This window comes from Dendropsophus ebraccatus, unplaced genomic scaffold, assembly GCF_027789765.1.
Source record: "Dendropsophus ebraccatus isolate aDenEbr1 unplaced genomic scaffold, aDenEbr1.pat pat_scaffold_894_ctg1, whole genome shotgun sequence".
Taxonomy (NCBI): Eukaryota; Metazoa; Chordata; class Amphibia; order Anura; family Hylidae; genus Dendropsophus; species Dendropsophus ebraccatus.
In genome coordinates, this window is record NW_027210494.1 from 8,354 (window position 1) to 27,279 (window position 18,926).

Sequence of the window (18,926 nt, forward strand, 5' to 3'; positions counted from 1 at the left end):
TTTCAAATTCTTAATTGTAGCTTTGTAGTGTGTAATTCCAGCCAATACTGGCAGGTTTACCTTTAACTATAAGCCTGTGCTTAGGCTTATAGTTTGTATTGGGGGCTATTACAGGGGCAGGGCTTGCCAGGAAATACAAACATTTGTCGAGGCTACCCTGTCAAATTTGAGACAGTCCCAGCAAAACCAGGACTGTATGCAACTATGTACTGTGGGAGATTAGCTCTGTAGAGCAGCGCAGACAGCAGGAACAGCAGTCAGAGACAGTGACACAAACTAGGATAAAACAGAGACGTCCCTGCTTGTTTATTGAAGCCAAAAGAAATTCAGCCTTATATACAGGCCCAAAATAAGATAAATCCTGCTCATCTGAGCTCTAACTAACACAGCAAATCCTGGCTATACAGGGGACGTGCTACCAGTCACCCAACATAAAACAACACAAGTTGGTACAATACCGGTGTGGCTGAGAGTCCCAGCAGAAGCTTTAGCAGCCCTGACCCTCCCCACTGCCAGGAGAGACCTCCATGCACAGCCACACTCTGCACACTCTGTGCCTCCTCTTATCAGGCAGTGATCAGTGGCCTCCAGCACCTGGGCTGACTTGGGCCAGACACAAAAACCTGGACTGGCCAGAAAGGGAATGGCAGGCCCCACTACCAACCTGCCTGTCATTCCATAAATATCCAGGCCCATTTACAGCCACTACAAAGCAGCCAATAGCAAGTAGTTTGCTATGGGTTTTAGCTTTCCTGGATTCCTCCATATCTCACCCAGCTTTCCCTGGATGAGATAGGAACTTTCTGGAACCTGGTGCTCACGTATGATACGTATCTCGGGGAGATATAGCGATTCCCAACCACCATCCCTGTCACTGTCTCACAGTACTGTATACACTACATACAGCATATACTCTATATACAGCATATACTATATACACTACATAGAGCATATACTATATACACTACATACAGCATACAATACACGCATACTATATACACTACATAGAGCATATACTATATACACTACATACAGCATATACTCTATACTATATACAGCATATACTATATACACTACATACAGCATACAATACACGCATACTATATACACTACATAGAGCATATACTATATACACTACATACAGCATACAGTACCTTCTATATACACTATATACAGCATATACTCTGTACACTACATAGAGCTATACTATATACACTACATACAGCATACAGTACATTCTATATACTCTATATACAGCATATAGTCTATACACTACATACAGCATATACTATATACACTACATACAGCATACATACACACATACTATATACACTACATACAGCATAGACTATATACACTACATACAGCATACAATACACACTTACTATATACACTACATGCAGCATATACTATATACACTACATACAGCATAGACTATATACACTACATACAGCATATACTATATACACTATACACAGATTATACTGTACACACTACATACAGCATAGACTATATACTCTACATAAAGCAAACACATACTATATATACCACATAGAGCATATACTATATACCAGGGGTCCCCAAACTTTTCACACAGGGGGCCAGTTCACTGTCCCTAAGACCATCGGAGGGCCAGACTATAAAAAAAAAAAAAAACTATAATCAAATCACCGTGCAAAATGCCACAACCCCCCCCCCCCCCCCCCCCCCAAGTAAAAAGCATCCCTCTTTCTTTCCACCCCTCCCCTCTCTCCCCCTTCATCCCCTCAACCAGCCCCCTACTCCCCCTTCACACCCTCAACCAGCCCCCTCACCCCACTTTCAACTCCCATTTTCCCGGAATACCCCTTTAATAAAAATTTTCACCGGACTTCTCCTTTGATGTGTATGTACTCTGGTCTGTGTTTTCTTTCTTTGACTAATAAATTGATTGTTCTGGATTGTCTTGCTATACATGGAGAGTGTAACCTTCTTCATGTGTATTTTAAAGGGGTATTATTGTTTAATAAAATGTAGAAGCATATTTACTTGCATTCTGTAATATGCTTCTATTTTCATTTTTGCTCGGTTCCTCAGCTTACCAGGCAAATTCCCCCTCTCAGATGAAGGAATCCTCTTCAGTCTAGGTCCATTTCAACACGCTCCTCTACCTGACGGGGTCAGGTGATCTGTGGCTTCCACTAACCCCCAGTATCGCGACACCCCCCAAACTTCTGTACCGGCATCAGGTACCGGGATCAGACACCTGCCCCCTCCTCCCCAGACAGCATCAGCCATGGCCGGACCTGGCTCCCCCCAGCTCATCAGCCGGGGCCCGGCATGCCAACCCTCCCAAAATCACCCAACTCCCCCAAACCCTCCCCCCTCCCGAGCTCATCAGCCGACAGACACCCTCCCGAAGTCACAAAATACATGAGAACAGCGGGTGACCAAATTCTATTGGCCAATTTCTGCTTCAGCCACAGTAAGATACACAGATTTTGTAACATAATACCGAGACAGAACGTCTTTATTTTTTTGTAGAGCAAATAATTTTTTTTCTTTTGCAATAGTAGAATAAAATATATATATATATATATATATATATATATATATACACACACACACACACACTTATTATCCACATATATGTTGGTTTTCTTCCCTTACTCAGAAGACTATGGAATTCTGTTGATCTTTGACATTACAAAGGAAAGGCTGATGACATCACAAAGGAAAGGCTATGACATCACAAAGGAAAGGCTATGACATCACACAGACATTGTACACTTAGCTGCACAGGTAACATTCCGTCAGTTGATAACTGCCGCTCAGCAGAGATACATGGGAGGGATCGCTCTCACTTACTGATATCATCACTTGGATTGGATCATCGATATAGATTTGACCACAACTTAAAATGAAGGCAAAAAACAAGAGGAATCATCTTGAAGGAGACACAGAAGAGAAGGAGAAGAATTATGGAGAGGACGAGAGGAGAGACAAGGACAGAGGAGATGATGATGATGACGGTCAGGAGCAGCCAACTACAACCAAGAAGCCAAGAAAGAACCGTGTCTTAGCCTGCCTGCAAAGTGCCTGGGCCCGGATGACATGTAAGAAGAGGAAATCTTCCAGCCACAGCATCATCATCCCTCTGATGGACGCCACAGGTAGGACCAACAACTGGAATTGTACATGTATCCTTAGGACTCCATAGAACACACACAGTGGGGCTGATTCATGGGAATAGCGCCCCCACACAGTAGTTACCCCCTCCAGTAGTGGCTGTAAGCTGCATAGTGTCCTGTGAACCACTCACCTTTGTTGTCCCCACCCCATTAGGTAATTTTAGTATTTGGGGCCTTGTTGATCAGTTTTACTCGTCTTCCTAGGGATGCGTGAGGCAGGCGGCCATCTTTTATATCCCAGGAATATAAACTGAAGCTGCTGTCCATAGGAGTTTATCGTCCTTTTTCACTTATATTGTGGGATGTGTGGATGTTTTTCATGCCCCACGTTCACCATACAGGATAAAGAACATTGGGGGAGATTTATCAAACATGGTGGAAAGTGGAACTGTCTCAGTTGCCCCTAGCAAACAATCAGATTCCACTTTCCATTCCCAACAGACTCAGCTAGTACAATATACTGCAATACTATAATAATATATGTATAGTAAAAGTAATGTATTGCACTGTACATTCATTGTGGTTTTCTCGGTCACAAAAGGGCATTAAAGCGGCAGTACATGGCATATGGCCAGAAACTAGGGACTGAATTTCACACCCATCTGCAATGTTTCCCGCTTTCCCTCTCTGTAGCATCACTAACCCCATCACCCACTTGTAAATGTAGAAACCTCTGAACCACCTGTGTAGTTTTTTGGACCCTCTGTGAGCCTTGTGTAGTATTAGGATTCCCTGTGCTCCATCTACAGTATTAGGACACCCTACGTGCCCCCCCCCCCCCCCTGTAATATGAGGAGCCATTGTGCCTTCTCTGTAACATAAGAACTTTCTGTAACCCTATACCACTAATATATATCTCTGGGAGGTATAATAATCCCTCTGTGCCCCCTTTATAGCATTGGGATCTGTTTTGCCCCCTCTGTGTTATTAGGATGGACCTGTATTATAACAATGCCTCTGTGTCCCCTCTTTTGTGCTAGGGCCCCTCTTTGATATTTGGACCCACTATACCTTCTGTGTAGTAGTAAAACGGTCTCTGCCCCCTCTGTAATAATAGGATGCTTCGGAGCCCCCTCTGTACTATACAATCTCCTCTGTGCCCCCTTTGTAGTATTATGACATGCTGCGTCCCCTTAGTGGAATTAGGACCCCTCTTTGCCCCCTCTGTAGTATTATTACCTCTCTGTGTCCACTCTGTAATAATAAGCCTCCTTTATGCCCTATATGACCTCTTTCTATTAATTCACACATCTATCCTTTTCCTTTGTAACAGATAACAGAACGTCAAATGAGAAGGAAAGAGAGGTGCCAGCATGCAGGAAGGATAGCCGTATACAGGAAGCCATACTGCAGGAGCACCAACTACTGTGTGACCAGTACCACAACCTGGATGACCTGAGGGCCCTATACTACGCTGAACAAGAAGCCACGTTAGAGGACTACCAACGATGGTGTGACCAAACCAACAACATGGATGACATATGTGCCTTGCACTATGTGGGCCAAATAGCTATGGAAGAAGAATATCAGAAATTGTATGACTGGATTCATAGCATGGAGTTCCTGTATGCCCAGCACTATATGGCACGATATGAAGAGAAGCATCAACAGGAGACCGAAGAGGAAGGACCGAAGAAGGACGATGACGGACCGAAGAAGGACGACGACGGACAGAAAAAGGACGACGGCGGACAGAAAAAGGACGACGATGGACCGAAGAAGGACGATGACGGACAGAAAAAGGACGACGGCGGACAGAAAAAGGACGAAGATGGACCGAAGAAGGACAACGAAGCCAAGAAAAGTGCCAAGATCCTGTTCTTAGCCCAACTGCAAAAATGTTGGGAATGGATCACTAAGTCAAAATGGAGAGGAACATGTGAACTCAATGAAGAACGTTCCTGTGAAATGCCAGGACCCAGTAACATCAGGAATCCGTCATCCAAAGAAGACCCTGACAACTCTAAAGAGACCTCACCTGTTACAGTCCCCCTAACATTGGACTGCTTCACCTTCTACCATTCACTGGGAGAAGGAACCTTCGGTAAAGTCCTCTTGGCAAAAGACATCATCCGCAGTGAATGTGTTGCCATTAAAGTGACAGAGAAGAGGCATGTCAGCTTTAAAGAACGCCATATCCTGCAACTATCTCATGAAAGCCCATACTTGATGCATGGCTTGGCCGCCTTTCACACACCGAACTTTGCCTGTTATGTGATGGAACTGGCCACCGGAGGGGACCTGTTTGAATTTGTCAAAAACCACTCGTCTCTTGATACCGACACAGTAAAGTTCATCACAGCCGAAGTGGTATGTGGCACAGAGTTCCTGCACAGAAGAAATATTATTCATCGGGACCTGAAGCCAGAAAATATACTTCTCACCAGAGAAGGCCACATAAAATAACAGATTTCGGCTTTGCTGTGACAAATGCGTATAGCCTGACCAGAACTGTGTGCGGAGGTACACCAGGATATGCAGCCCCAGAGATGATAAAACGCCAGCTACATGGGAGAGGAGTCGACTATTTCGCCATTGGCGTCATCCTCTACAATCTCTTGACCTTCAAGCGTCCATTTTATGGAAGAAACCAGACCGAAACAGAAATCTCTGTCCTCTGTCATACTCCAGAATACCCAAAGTCCCTTACTGACGACGCAGTTACCATCTTAAAAAGCCTGCTGCGTAAAGACCAGTTTGAGCGTCTGGGAGTCAAAGAGGACATCAGGAGCCATCCATTCTTCTCGGATATCAATTGGGAGGACGTGGAAGCCGGGAGAATTGTTCCACCAGCAATCATGATGACATCTTCTGTTGACCTCAATGCTGAAGAACCTATGACATTTGCTGAACCACCAAACGTCATCAAACCTGAAGATCAGCAAATCTTTAATAAGTTCAGCTTTGTGTGCCCGGAGTGGTCAAATCAATATCATCCTGTCATTACTGACAAAGAAGATGCTGATAATGATGATGACGATATCTACATGTAGAGCATCACCTCTACTCATCTCTGCTCCAATCTAAATTTTAACAACTTAATCTTAACTTAACTTAAGCATCGGACTTAAAGCTTAACTAGACAAGACTTAAACCAACTAAAGCAACTAAACTTAAACTTAACTAAAACCACCAGATTCTGGTGAAGCACAAGACTTTGTAGAGCTTGTGGGAGGGTGGGAGGGCTCCCTCTTTGTGCCTTCACCTTGACGTGGTGAGGGAGCTTGCGTGCCTTAGTGATCCATTGAGCTAAGCTGGCTGGAGTTATTGCTCCTGGTGGGGTCTCCCGTGCCAGAAAGGTCAATGGGGAGAGGCCAGACTAAGTAAGGCACCCAGTAGAAAGGGCTCTAAATCTACTTCTTTTCTCTCTCATAAAAACTCCGATAGATAGATATCAGAATATCCAGACAAGTGCAGTGCTTTAAGGGGAGCAAATCATGTCAGAAGGCGACTAAAGTCTTATCCAGGCTTAGAAAAACATGTCCGCTTTCTTCCAGAAACAGCACCTCTCCTAAAAATACACAATGTCACACAACACCTAGGATGGAGCCAACTATCACTTCTCACATTCATTTGCAAATTACACTATGAACAATACTAGAAAAACTAGATTTGCATTTCCAGGAAAATACATAGTGCTTGAAAAGAGCGCCCCTTTACCAGTGACTTCCCTATAAGAGTGACTTGGGTCCCATACCTTTAAGAGCGACTTGGGTCCCTTTAAGAGCGACTTGGGTCCCTTTAAGAGTGACTTGGGTCCCGTCCCTTTAAGAGCTACATGGATCCCAGGTCGCTCTTTAAAGGGAATCATTTCGCTCATAAAGGGACCCAAGTCACTCTTAAAGGGACCCATTTAGCTCTTAAAGGGACATATTTCGCTCTTAAAGGGACCCAGGTCACTCTTAAAGGGACCGATTCTGCTCTTAAAGGGACATATTTCGCTCTTAAAGGGACCCAGGTCGCTCTTAACCCCTTAAGGACAGAGCCTGAAATGGCCTTAATGACAGAGACAAATTTTATGAATATGGCCAGTGTCACTTTAGTCATTAATACCTTCGGGATGCTTTTACCTATCCGGGTGATTCTGAGATTGTTTTCTCGTGACATATTGTACTTTACATTTCTGGTAAATTGGAGTCGATACTCATAACAAATCTTTATGAAAAAAAACCAAATAATGTGAAAAAATTTGAAAAAATGCATTTTTCCAACTTTGAAACTTTTTTGCGTATACAGAAAGTGGTTATACCACATAAATTATATATTAAATAGCATAAGCAACATGTCTACTTTATGTTGGCGGCATTTATTAAACTATCTTTCATTTTTTTTAGACGATAGGAAGCTTAAAACATTAGCAGCAAATTTCCAAATTTTCAGTAAAATTTCAAAATCAGATATTTTTAGGGACCTGTTCAGGTTTAAAGTGTATTTGAGGGGCCTGTATGTTAGAAAGCCCCACAAAGCACCCCATTTCAGAAACTGCACCCCCCAAACTCTGCAAAAGCACATCCAGAAAGTGTTTTAACCCTTTAGGGGAGTCACAGAAATAAAAGCGAAGTGTGTAAGGAATTTGAAAATTTTAATTTTCTGTGCAGAGATTTTATTGTAATCCAATATTTTTCATAATTATAAACCTATTACCAGAGAAATGCACCCCAATAATTATTGCCCCGTTTCTGCAGTTTATAGAAATACCCCATATGTGACCCTATTGCGCTATTTGACGCAACCACAAGCCTCAGATATAAGGGAGCGCCTAGTGAATTTCAACGCCTCCGTTATATTTGGTCATTTTTGACTGTACCACTTCAGGTTGGCAGAGGCTCTGGGGTGTCAAAACCTAAAAAACACCCCTAAAGGGACACCATTTAGAAAACTACACCCCTCAAGGAATGTAACAAGGGGTGCGGTGAGCATCTGGACCCCACAGGTGCTTCACAGATTTTCCGAACAATATGGCGTGAAAAAAGAAAAATTTATTTTTTACACTAAAACATTGTTCTAGCCTTCAATTTTTCATTTTCTTAAAGGGATAAGAGGCAAAAAAAGACAAAAAATGTGTAGCGCAGTTTCTCCCGAGTACAGAAATACCCCACATGTGGCGATAAAGTGCCAAGGGGGCGCAGGACGAGCCTCAAAAGGGAAGGAGCGCCAATTGGCTTTTGGAAGCTGAATTTCACTGAAAAGGATTTCAAGGGCCATGTCGCATTTACAGAGCCCTCGTGCTGCCAAGACACTGGAAACCCCCCACAAGTGATTCCATTCTGGAAACTACACCCCTCAAGGAATCTAACAAGGGGTGCAGTGAGCATATGGACCCCACTGGTGACGGGCACAAATGTGGAACAATGTGACGTGAAAGGGAAAAATGTCATTTTTTTCACTTTCATGGCACAAATGTGCCCGTCATCAAGGGGTTCATATCCTCACTGCACCCCTTGTTAGATTCCTTGAGGGGTGCAGTTTCCAGAATGGGGTCACTTGTGGGGGGTTTCCACTGTCCTGGCAGCACGAGGGCTCTGTAAATGCGACATGGCGTTCATCATCCATTCTAGCCAAATCCAACCTCCAAAATCCAAATGGCGCTCCTTCCCTTCGGAGGCTTGCCCTGCGCCCACATGACGCTTTATGTCTACATGTGGGGTATTTACGGACTCGGGGGAAATTGCTCTACATATATTGTGTGTTTTTTTCTCTTTTAACCCCTTGTGAAAATGATAAATTCAAGGCTAAACCAACATTATAGTGTAAAAAATGTAATATTTCATTTTCACGCCACATTGTTCCACATTTGTGTCCGTCACCAGTGGGGTCCATATGCTCACTACACCCCTTGTTACATTCCTTGAGGGGTGCAGTTTCCATAATGGGGTCACTTGTGGGGGGTTTCAACTGTCTTGGCAACACAGGGGCCTTTTGAATGCAACATGGCCCCTCGAAATCCATTCCATCCAAATCCAGCCTTCAAAAACCAAATGGCGCTTCTTCCCTTCGGAGGCTCACCCTGCACCCGCATGGCGCTTTATGTCCACATGTGGGGTATTTCCGTACTCAGGGGAAATTGCTCTACACATTAAATGTTTTTTTTTATCTTTTAACCCCTTGTGAAAATGAAAAAAACATGACAAGATTAATAATTTAGAGTAAAAATTTTACAAAAATTACACTAAATGTTGGTCTAGCCTTGATTTTTTTCCATTTCCACAAGGGGTTAAAAAAGAAAATGAACACAAAACGTGTAGGGTAGTGTCCCCTGAGTACGAAAATACCCCACATGTGGGCATAATGTGCCATATGGGCACAGGGCAAGTCACCAAAGGGACAGAGCGCCATTTAGAGGCTGGAATGGAGGATGGAGGCCATGTCGCAATTACAAAGCTCCTGTGCTGCCAGGACAGTAGAAACCCCCGACAAGTGACCCTATTCTGGAAACTACACCCCATAAGGAATCTAACAAGGGGTGCAGTGAGCATATGGACCCCACTGGTGACGGGCACTTACGTAGAACATGTGCCGAGAAAATAAAAAATAACAATTTTTTTCATTTTCACGTCCCAAATGTGGCCGTCACCAGGGGGCCATATCCCCGCTGCCCCCCTTCTTAGATTCCTTATGGGTGTAGTTTCCAGAATGGGGTCACTTGTGGGGGGTTTCTACTGTCCTGGCCGCACAGAGGCTTTGTAATTGCATCATGGCTTCCTCTAATGGGAATGGCGGCCATACCTATTTAGCTGGGGAAAAGGGACAATTCTAATTTATTTGGGGGTATTAGGCCAATTATTAGTTTATAAGGTTGGAAATGACAGGTGTCCATCAAACTCAACCTGTGTTGATCCAGAGGAAGGCAAAAACCCCTCGTGAGGCAGACGACAGTAGCCTCATCACAGGGGAAAAATTCCTTCCTGACTCCATAATGGCGATCAGAATAATCCCCGGATCAACGTGACCCCTGAAATAGGAATAAGGGACAGAATTTAGATAATGTAGAACCCCAGTGACGTGTGGTGCGCCTTGGAGCGATCCAGTATGCAGAGGCCGGGGGGATCAGGACAGGTGTCACACGGGAAAATGGCGTCCTTCCTGATCCCCCTGTTACCCCACACTCTGCACTTCTTCTGGGGTCTCCCTTTCTCCAGTGTGGGGGACGTCACCTGGAAAATGTTGTCCTGGTGCGATACGGGGTCCTTCATATCCAGAAGCGCTGGGTCCGCTCCATGGCTGCTAAATATTAGGGCGCTATTACTACTTCTGATATTTTCGGATCGTGCCGCAAGCTACAGGGCAGCGAGGGACTGGAAGAGGGGGTGCTGGTATAAAAGTTATCCCCGTACAGGTGGTGACCTTTATCCAGCAGTGGGAAGATCAGTTCCCGGACGATCTCCCCACTAACTCCAAGGATGGGGGGGAAGGGGGCATCTGGGGGCTGGATTCGGGTGTCCCTTCCTACATACACTCTAAGGGTACATGCACACTGCGGAATCGCGACAGATAACCCTTCGTGCATTCCACAGCTGGCACCCACCGGCGGACTGATGCAGGCGCACGTCTCCACACGTGTCATAGACTCCATTCTATGCACGGGCGGATTCCGCTCTCCGTCCAACGTGTTCATTCTTTGGATGGACGACGGATTCCGCCCGTGCATAGAATGGAGTCTATGACACGGGTGGAGACATGCGCCCGCATCAGTCCGCCGGTGGGTGCCAGCTGCGGAATGCACAAAGGGTTATCCTTCGCCATTCCGCAGTTTGCACGTACCCGAAATCTGTAGGTGTACCCTGAGGTACTGTCACAGAGTGTGTAGAATTTCACACCATGCCGTCATCTCTTATTGGGACGGTACTGGCGGAAAAGACGTGTCTGGGGGGCAGCGTACGCTACGCTACCCCCAGACACGTCACTGGATGATGAGGATGAATGGAGGAAAGAAGGATCCCCCCATTCATCCTCACTGGCTGTTTTGGTGTCGGAGGCAATAATAACGTATCCCTCTGACGCCGAAAACACCCTGGGGGCCATCTTTATACGGGGACTAGTATATGGGGTATGTAGTGGTGTAGTGTCAAACTTTATTCAATGTAGTGTGGTGTAATGTAGTGTTTTTTACGTGTTTTTTTACAGTAAGTATAAAAAAAAAACCTACGCCAACAAAGGAGTTGCTGATAAATGCCGCAATGTGCGGCACTTATAAGCAGACCGTGGCAGTAGAATATAGAAAAAAACACCCTACGCCAAAAAGGAGGAGTTGCTGATTAGCAGCGCACTTTCGTGCGATACTGATCAACACTCAGCGGCGATAGGGTGCGGAAAATAGAAAAAAAAAAAATTTGGAAAAAAAAAAACACCTTTTTCTACATTCAGAATATCCCTGTAGCTGCTGATAAGTGTATTACACATATCAGCCGCTAGGGGGCAGCAGAGCGCAAAATCCGGAAAATGACGAGGCTGGAGCCGAAAATAGCCGAGAGAAGACGACGGGGACCGCCGGAAAGACCCGAAGACCGAACGGAATGACGGAGGACGCCGCGAACCCGGAAGACGCCGATCAGGAGCCCGGGACAGGTGAGTAATGTACAAATACCTGCTCTGGACCCCTCGGCTACCTAGCTGAGGGGTCCAGGGCAGGTATTTACTATATTGTGGGACTCTGATCGCCGTGCCACCGGCCCGATCGCCGTGAACGGCCGGCCGGCCGTTCACGGCGATCGGGCCGGTGGCACGGCGATCACCATTACTTTTTACAGTAATGGCGGTCGGTGCCGTCCTCGGACAGCACCGACCGCCATTTTTTTCCGGGTCATCGGGTCACCGATGACCCGGAAAGGTTCCGATCGCCGCTATTGGCTGATCTGAATTGATCAGCCTATAGCGACGATCGTAAGCACGGGGGGTGTTAACCACCCCCGTGCCGTGAAGCTATGATGGCCTGCTATGATTTATAGCAGGCCATCTTCCCCGACCGCTGTGTGTGAACACGCAGCGATCGGGGAAACATCGGGCGTAAATTTACGCCCTGATGCGCTAAGTACCATGGCGCCAGGGCGTAAGTTTACGCCCGATGTCGTTAAGGGGTTAAAGGGACCCATTTCGCTCTTAACCCCTTAAGGACAGAGCCTGAAATGGCGTTAATGACAGAGACAAATTTTATCAATATGACCTGTGTCACTTTATTCATTAATAACTTCGGGATGCTTTTCCCTATCCGGCTGATTCTGAGATTGTTTTCTCGTGACATATTGTACTTTACATTTCTGGTAAATTGGAGTCAATACTCATAACGAATCTTTATGAAAAAACCCCAAATAATGTGAAAAAATTTGAAAAACTGCATTTTTCCAACTTTGAAACTTTTTTGCGTTTACAGAAAGTGGTTATACCACATAAATTATATATTAAATAGCATTAGCAACATGTCTACTTTATGTTGGCGGCATTTATTAAACGATCTTTCATTTTTTTAGACAAAAGGAAGCTTAAAACATTAGCAACAAATTTCCAAATTTTCAGTAAAATTTCAAAATCAGATATTTTTAGGGACCTGTTCAGGTTTAAAGTGTATTTGAGGGGCCTGTATGTTAGAAAGCCCCACAAAGCACCCCATTTCAGAAACTGCACCCCCCACACTCTGCAAAAGCATATCCAGAAAGTGTTTTAACCCTTTAGGGGAGTCACAGAAATAAAAGCTAAGTGTGTAAGAAATTTGAAAATTTTAATTTTCTGTGCAGAGATTTTATTGTAATCCAATATTTTTCATAATTATAAACCTATTACCAGAGAAATGCACCCCAATAATTATTGCCCCGTTTCTGCAGTTTATAGAAATACCCCACATGTGGCCCTATTGCGCTATTTGACTCAACCACAAGCCTCAGATACAAAGGAGCGCCTAGTGAATTTCAACGCCTCCGTTATATTTCGTCATTTCAAGGATTTCAAGGGCCATATCGCATTTACAAAGCCCTCGTGCTGCCAAAACACTGGACACCCCCCACAAGTGACCCCATTCTGGGAACTACACCCCTCAAGGAATCTAACAAGGGGTGCAGTGAGGATATGGACCCCACTAGCACAAATGTGGAACAATGTGACGTGAAAGTGAAAAGTTTTATTCTTTCACTTTCACTGCACAAATGTGCCCGTCACCAGTGGGGTCCAAATCCTCACTGCACCCCTTGTTAGATTCCTTTAGGGGTGTAGTTTCCAGAATAGGGTCACTTGTGGGGACGAGGACTCTGTAAATGCGACATGGCGTTCATCATCCATTCTAGCCAAATCCAACCTCCAAAATACAAATAGCGCTCCTTCCCTTCGGAGGCTTGCCCTGCACCCACATGGCGCTTTATGTCCACATCTGGTGTATTTACGGACTCGGGGGAAATTGCTCTACACATTGTGTGTTTTTTTTATTTTAACCTCTTGTGAAACTGAAAAATTCAAGGCTCGACCAACATTATAGTGTAAAAAAAATATATATATAAAGTATATTTCATTTTCACGGCACATAGTTCCACATTTGTGCCCGTCACCAGTGGGGTCCATATGCTCACTACACCCATTGTTACATTCCTTGTGGGGTTTAGTTTACATAATGGGGTCACTTGTGGGTGGTCTCAACTATCTTGGCAACACAGGGTCCATTTAAATACAACATGGCCCTCGAAATCCATTCCAGCCAAATCCAGCCTCCAAAAGCCAAATGGGGCTCCTTTCCTTTAGAGGCCCGTCTTGCAGCCACATGGCGCTTTATGTCCACATGTGGGGTATTTCTGTACTCGGGAAATTGCTCTACACATTAGAATTAATGGAACCGCGTCATAGAGGGGAGTGTAGAGTAAAAAGCAATAAAAAGCCAAAAAAATGGGGAGCAATCTCTTTTCTTAATACCGACTCTATGACATGAAATATTGCATATAATTCTACTCACTTCTCGGAGGGTAGATGGACCTACTCCCCCCCGTTGCCCGAAACACTGATATCACTCCTTGATTTGGCTTCTCTGGAGAACAGTTTCCATATTCTGATGCTCAGACCAGGGCTTTTTGCTGCGAACACTGATATCACTACTTGGTTTGGCTTCTCTGAAGAACACTTACCTTACTCTGATACTCAGATCAGGGCTCTCTGCTGTGAAGGTGGTACACTACCAGTGCTCAGTGGAAGCCGACTCTCGTGTCAATCTTACTGGGGGCGGGTCGGCCGACCTGCAGTGCTTTAGCGCGGCCCGGTACCTCTGGATAGAACGGCACCGTACACGAAAAACGGACCACGGCATCGGCTTCTCCATGATGGCGCCGTTCTATCGGTGTGTTAAATTCAAGAGGATGTACCTGGTGGTACATCCTGTTTAGAATCGCTTGTACTATTGATAGTTATTGTTTTCAGAAAAATGACCCTGAAATGACAGCAACGCTTTAAAACTAGTTCAGTGAAGCTGCTGCCAGATGTCCAGGCTCCAGCATCAGGAAGGGGGCGCTCTGTACTACCCCTCACTCAGTCTACCCCCTACAACTTACAGCACACACAACCTGACAGACACACTGATGATGATGATCACTCACTGTCAGTCAGTCAGCTGCTGCTCCTCTTCAGTCAGCCATACACCCGGCAGCCATACAGTAGCAGGATCCCTGGGCTCCTCTCATCACATGGCGGCCCCTCCGCCCCTCCTCATACACAACACTATGCAGAGCAGTGGAGGAGCTGAGGGGGCGGAGCTTCAGCGTGCTGTGCATCATGTGACTCCAGGAGGAAGAGAGGAGAGAGCATAACATCCCCAGCCAGGGGCAGCATCAGGTGACTGAGTGGGGCCCCCAGGAACAGGGGGCCCACACCTGCCTGAATGGGCCCAGTAGCCACCGCCCCCCTGCCCCCCCCCCCCCAATTTCGCTTCTGATCTATATACATATACACACACGTGCAGTGCCAGATAGGATATATAGTGCAGTACCAGGCTGTTATCCAGCAAAGTATGGTGCTATTATACAGTCACAGTATGGCGGTATTGGTCAGGTCTGGTACGGCGGTGTTATCCAGTCACAGTATGGCGGTGTTATCCAGTCACAGTATGGCGGTATTGGTCAGGTCTGGTGCGGTGGTGTTATCCAGTCACAGTATGGCGGTATTGGTCAGGTCTGGTATGGCGGTGTTATCCAGTCACAGTATGGTGGTATTGGTCAGGTCTGGTATGGCAGTGCAGGGCCGGGACAAAGGGTAGGCCAGGGTAGGCGATGGCCTAGGGCGCCACCTAGTGGTAAATTTCCGGGGGCGCAATTTCAGTTTCTTTAAAAAAAAATGTTAGCTACTGTACTCCTGGTGGCTGCCTCCTCGCTCACATACCACCAGCGCTGCGCCCTCATGTCCTCCCACTCTCTCCCCCTCCCAGGCAGTGTGAAAATCCCCTCACCTGCAGCAGCATCATTTCTCCTAGCCGAGCCGACAGCTTTCCTCCTCCTCCCCCCTTCCCACCTCTAGTCCCGCAGTGGCAGGCATCTACGCTCCTCCTCCTCACTCCTGCTTGGCTCCGGACCTTCTGACCAATGTCACATGATGTCTGGAGCCAATCAGAAGAGTAGAGGAGTGCTGCAAAGTAGTATGTGGTAAGCTGCCTCGTGATCAGGTAATGGGGGCTGCTGCTGCACAGTGGGGGCTATACTATGTATGGGGGGTGTATGGCTGCCACCACATAATGTATGTACTCTGTGGGGGCTATACTATGTATGGGGGTGTATGGCTGCCACCACATAATGTATGTACTCTGTGGGGGCTATACTATGTATGGGGGTGTATGGCTGCCACCACATAATGTATGTACTCTGTGGGGGCTATACTATGTATGGGGGTGTATGGCTGCCACCACATAATGTATGTACTCTGTGGGGGCTATACTATGTATGGGGGTGTATGGCTGCCACCACATAATGTATGTACTCTGTGGGGGCTATACTATGTATGGGGGTGTATGGCTGCCACCACATAATGTATGTACACAGTGGGGGCTATACTATGTATGGGGGTGTATGGCTGCCACCACATAATGTATGTACACAGTGGGGGCTATACTATGTATGGGGGTGTATGGCTGCCACCACATAATGTATGTACACTGTGGGGGCTATACTATGTATGGGGGTGTATGGCTGCCACCACATAATGTATGTACACTGTGGGGGCTATACTATGTATGGGGGTGTATGGCTGCCACCACATAATGTATGTACACTGTGGGGGCTATAGGGGTGTGTGGAGACTGTACATTATGGGGAGGGGGGGAGGGCAGCCAGGAGGCTATACACTGAGAGGGCAATTCTAACTGCTGCAGAGAGTGTCACCCCTTCTAACTGCTGCAGAGCGTCTCACCCCCTTCTATCTGCTGCAGAGCGTCTCACCCCCTTCTATCTGCTGCAAAGCGTCTCACCCCTTCTATCTGCTGCAAAGCGTCTCACCCCTTCTATCTGCTGCAGAGCGTCTCACCCCTTCTATCTGCTGCAAAGCGTCTCACCCCTTCTATCTGCTGCAGAGCGTCTCACCCCTTCTATCTGCTGCAAAGCGTCTCACCCCTTCTATCTGCTGCAGAGCGTCTCACCCCCTTCTATCTGCTGCAAAGCGTCTCACCCCTTCTATCTGCTGCAAAGCGTCTCACCCCTTCTATCTGCTGCAGAGCGTCTCACCCCTTCTATCTGCTGCAGAGCGTCTCACCCCTTCTATCTGCTGCAAAGCGTCTCACCCCTTCTATCTGCTGCAGAGCGTCTCACCCCTTCTATCTGCTGCAGAGCGTCTCACCCCTTTTATCTGCTGCAAAGCGTCTCACCCCCTTCTATCTGCTGCAGAGCGTCTCACCCCTTCTATCTGCTGCAAAGCGTCTCACCCCTTCTATCTGCTGCAAAGCGTCTCACCCCCTTCTATCTGCTGCAGAGCGTCTCACCCCCTTCTATCTGCTGCAGAGCGTCTCACCCCCTTCTATCTGCTGCAGAGCGTCTCACCCCCTTCTATCTGCTGCAGAGCGTCTCACCACCTTCTATCTGCTGCAGAGCGTCTCACCCCCTTCTATCTGCTGCAGAGTGTCTCACCCCCTTCTATCTGCTGCAGAGCATCTCACCCCCTCTATCTTTTGCAGAGCATCTCACCCCCTTCTATCTGCTGCAGAGCATCTCACCCCCTTCTATCTGCTGCAGAGCATCTCACCCCCTCTATCTTTTGCAGAGCATCTCACCACCTTCTATCTGCTGCAGAGCATCTCACCCCCTCTATCTTTTGCAGAGCATCTCACCCCCTTCTATCTTTTGCAGAGCATCTCACCCCCTTGTATCTTCTGCAGTGCATTTTACCCCCTCTATCTGCTGCAGAGCATCTCACCCCTTTTATCTTTTGCAGAGCATCTCACCCCCTTCTATCTGCTGCAGAGCATGTCACCCCCTCTATCTGCTGCAGAGCGTCTCACCCTCTTCTATCTGCTGCAGAGCATCTCACCCCCTTCTATCTGCTGCAGAGCATCTCACCCCTTCTATCTGCTGCAGAGCGTCTCACCCCCTTCTATCTTCTGCAGAGCATCTCACCCGCTTCTATCTGCTGCAGAGCATCTCACCCCCTTCTATCTGCTGCAGAGTGTCTCACTCTCTTCTATCTGCTGCAGAGCGTCTCACCCCCTTCTATCTGCTGCAGAGCGTCTCACCCCCTTCTATCTGCTGCAGAGCGTCTCACCCCCTCTATCTGCTGCAGAGTGTCTTACCCCCTCTATGTGCTGCAGAGTGTCTCACCCCTCTATCTGCTACAGAGCATCTCACCCCCTCTATCTGCTAACCCTCTTCCACCCACTGCTCAGCATCTTACCCCCTCTATCTTCTGCAGAACACCTCACTCCCCCTCACCTGCTGCAGAGCATCTCAGTCCCTCTTCTACAGAGTGTCTCACTCTATTTTCTGCAGAGAATTTCACTCTCCTTTACCTTCGGTACAGCATCTCGCCCCTCTGTCTTCTGCAGAACATCTCTCCCTCCTCCACCTGCTATAGAAAATCTCCCTAACTTTATGCAGAGTACCTTACCCTCCTCTACCTTCTGGGGGGGGGGGGGGGGCTATACACTGTGTGGGCTATACACCATGTGGGACTAAACAATGTGGGTGCTATGTGGGTCTATACTATGTCGGGGCTATACACTAAGGGGTCTATACTATGTGAGGACTACTGTATGTAGGCACTATACACTAACTAATATATGGGAGCATGGGAGCACAGGAGCTGGCCTAACTCCTATATGGGGCACAGAGGTGCATAATTACTGTAGGGGAGTATAGAAGAGTGGCCTAATACTATTTGGGGACACAGAGTGGCCTACTATTTTGGGGCACATATGGTGCCTAACTGCTCATATGGGGACACAATGTGTGAAGCAATACACATGGGGAGTTTGTATAAGGCGAGGATGATGCTGAAGCAAGGAGCCTAAAATGTTTGTCTGGCAGATTCTGTGGAGACAGTTCATGGCGGTAGAACTCTTCATGATCTCAGCCAGATGAAAAAGACAAGCAAATACTAACAACTTCAACTGGCAAAAACGTAACTTAGAGAGAAGTAGAGAAGACGTCCCCTGTGAGTCACTGGATGTAACTGCACTATAATCACTTATAAGGCCTATAGATCTTGTATACAGCTTAATCCCTACCTCTTTATGGTCACTGCTAGGGATTGGTGGAGTTACAGACTTACAGTTCATGTGAACCTGAATGCCTGGTATTTGAATCCTAGTGGCTGAAGAAG